At 49.5% G+C, this 3,272-nt stretch overlaps 1 long non-coding RNA gene across 1 annotated transcript; it reads right to left on the bottom strand.

Moving 5' to 3' along the window:
- Positions 1-2,250: 2,250 nt before the first annotated feature.
- Positions 2,251-3,013, bottom strand: LOC144340639 (uncharacterized). Its single transcript, XR_013416883.1, has 2 exons — positions 2,896-3,013; positions 2,251-2,418 (listed from the first exon to the last, which is right to left on the bottom strand). It is a non-coding gene; the product is annotated as an uncharacterized LOC144340639 (long non-coding RNA).
- Between the last annotated feature and the right edge of the window lie 259 nt (positions 3,014-3,272).

The raw sequence follows: 3,272 nt of genomic DNA on the forward strand, positions 1-3,272 counted from the left end.
TACAAAACAAGTTAGTGTCCTACAAGACAATAAGCCATAACCTTTAGGGTTATCTTTTCTCATGGACAGAAATCTGCATCTCTAATGGATTAATGTTCGACATGTAACTTCCCATAAGTCTTTAATCTTTAATCAACAGTAAGCGATGAGTCCTACCAAATATATTCACCTATATAGAAAATCCACAGGTGCCTGCTAAACAATGCCTCTATCTGACATCAACAAGAATTGCCATCTATCTTTTTAACTTTTTTCAACTTTTGGATAATTTGTCAGAGTCTAAGAAATATCTCTGAAATAATTTTATATTTATAGATTTCTTTTTGAGTTCATATGGGAAGTATATTGATGTGAAAGAAAGAGTCAAAATATGAACACTGATTCTGGTATACAGAAGATCTTGTATGCAGATACTATCATTTGTAACAGTTAAGAGTTAAAATTGCCCACAAGAATGAAATTTTCATTTTCTTCCAGTGGTTCTTGACTTTGACTTACCTCTCAGTGAACTGTGAGCCCTGCAGAAATATTCAAGTGTAAAGTCATGGGTCCTGGGGAGAACAGAGAAGTGGAGAAGAAGGGAACTTCTTTTAAGGTTGAGGGTCTGGTGCTGCACATTCTGGCAAGTCAATGCAAGCAGTTCTTACTCCGGAAAACGCAGAAACCTCCCATGTTGGTTTAGAACTAAAAACATTGGCTTAAAACCAAAAATGTTTGTTTAGAACTAAGAATAATGGCCACTTTATTGAATGCATGTGTTTTTCAGATTCCAGTTTAATTAAAATCAGTGAGACAGAGTGGTTTCATCATTGAACCTTAAGTTATTCTGACTCAATGTTCAGCGGACACCACTTGAAATATACCAATGAAGACATATTTGAATTAATTTTCACTGGGAAAGACAAACTGATAGAAACATAAAGGCACAAAAAGCCAAACACACACACACACACACACACACACACACACACACACACACACACACACCCCAGAAGACAGTCACCTTAATGGGAAAACATCCATGCTTCACTACAATTCCCTTTAGCGTTAAAGTGATCTGTAGTCCTCTATTCTCGAATTTTATCCTTGCACCTATGATGATATATTTATGATTAAATATATTCTCTTTCTACAAAGTGAACTTATCACTTATAAGCAAATCATAAAGAAACAGTTCTCAGGTCTCGGGTAATGCTTAGCAAATACTCGTTTGCACCATCAGCTAGTGTAGACGTTCTAAGTTTTACTTTTAAAGCACTTTGCCACTTGTTTCCTAAAATGTTTAAGATAAACACGCATAAAAGGCACAGTCCTGTTGGAAGTTCCTTTACATGGTTCCCTAAGTTCCGGAGCGCATGTCTGTGTGTGGTCTGCTGGGAAACCCCGGGGGGAAGGAGCTTGTGGGGTTCCCGAGGCCCTGGGGACCCGGACAGGACTGGGCCTCTCTGGGTGGCGTCGCTGCCCGGAGCGCGCGGGGCCGCGTGGGCGCCCGGGGGGGACGCACTTGTCCCAGGCGGCAGCGGTGGGTGTCCGAATCCACACCCCGGAGAAAGAACTGTCGTTTGAGGAATTAAAACGAGCTGTCAGGTGTCTTCAGAAGTTTAGACGCGAAAAGGCAAGGAGTTAATCCTTGCTGGACAAACCACTGCTGCTTCCAGAAAAACCCCTGCTGCTTCCAGAGAAACGGTTTAAAATGGGAGGGGGCGCTTTCGTAGGAAGCGGATTCAGAAAAATAAATACAACTCAATAGATTACAATAAAATAAAATTGGAGGGCGCCAACGGAACATTTGGTTATTCAAAAGGGTTGTTTTTTTTTTTAATGAGAAACGACTTCAAAGGCGCCTTGGAAAGTGGGTGGGACGCGCACATCTCAGCCGTCACGAGGCAGGTGGGCCCCCGGGTGGAGACCCCGGAGGGCGTTTGCCTGGGAGCTACCCCCATCCCCAGCCGGGAGAGAGCAGAGGGCGAGACCACGGGTCCCGGCGTCTGCTCCCCTCACCGGAGCTTTCTCCCCGGGGCGGCGGCCGCCGAGCTCCTGGAGATACAGCCGGGCGCAGGGGAAGGCGCGGCTGCTCGGTGTCCGCGCGGGCGTGGCAGCCCCGCTGCGCGCTCATTAGCGCCCGCTCCGCCCAGTGGCTTCCCGCGGCTGCGTGTTTACTTGTCATTTTCTGGCGGCTTTGTTTCCCACCCAGCTTCTGAGCCCGGGCTGGCCTCTTTCTCGCTCTGGTTTTCTTTTTCATTCCTCTTCTTCTTCTTCTTTTTTTTTTTTCGAGACAGGTTCTCACTCTGTCGCCAGGGGCTGGAGCGCAGTGGCGCAATCCTAGCTCACTGCAGCCTCGATCTTCCGAGCTCAAGGGATCCTCCTGCTTCAGCTTCCCCAGTAGCTGGGACTACAGATGTGAGCCACTGCGCCAGCCTATTTAAAAAAAAAATATTTTGTTGTTGTTTTTTGTAGAGACCGGGTTTCACCGTGTTGCTCAGGCTGGTCTCGAACTCCTGGCCTCAAGCGACTCCCCCGCCTCGGCCTCCCAAAGCGCTGGGGTTCCAGGCCTGAGCCGCGGCGACCGGCTCTCTCTCCATGCTGTTAGGCCGTTCTGGGTCCGGCCGAGCTTCCCGGTGCGGAGCCCCCAGCCCGTTCGCCGCACTTGCGTCTGCCTGGTGGGACAGGCGGCCGGCCGTGGCCCAGACACCCCCGATAGTCACTGTAGCCGCCCCTGTGGTCTAGGGGTCACACTGCCGTCAGGACGACCCCAGAACTGGGAGCCCGGGTCCCCCAGCCTTTGCTCCGGGAGGCCCCTTGCCCAAGGGGCGGCGGGAGCAATACCTGCCCCTTCAGCATCTCAGGACTTGGAAAATTCTACCACCCAACACCGTGCCCCCGAGCCCGCTGCACCTCCCAGGGATCCGCTCGGATTGACGCTGAAGCTCAGGAAAACCACCGTTTCATTTTATTTTGTTTTGGGAAGAGCCCTGAGAACGGCCCTAGGGTGCTGAAGGCTCTTCCTGCAGAGGGAGGCGGCACGGACCCACCTCGGAGGCGCCGCCTCCCTGGGTCACAGCGATGAGGACCTGCTGTAGAAATTAGACTGAAAAAAAGTCTGATTTCTGCTGATGACGTTACATTTTCATCCATCCAAAAGATGTTCCTCAGTCTTTATAGAATCCTGCGCGTCCCTGATTCTATTCTTCCCCAAAGGAAAATGGAGAGTGTGACCCTCACCTCATAAACCCTCGGGTAAATGAGAGAGTGCCTCTGGGCTCACTGTTCTG

This window comes from Macaca mulatta, chromosome 4, assembly GCF_049350105.2.
Source record: "Macaca mulatta isolate MMU2019108-1 chromosome 4, T2T-MMU8v2.0, whole genome shotgun sequence".
NCBI classification, from domain to species: domain Eukaryota; kingdom Metazoa; phylum Chordata; class Mammalia; order Primates; family Cercopithecidae; genus Macaca; species Macaca mulatta.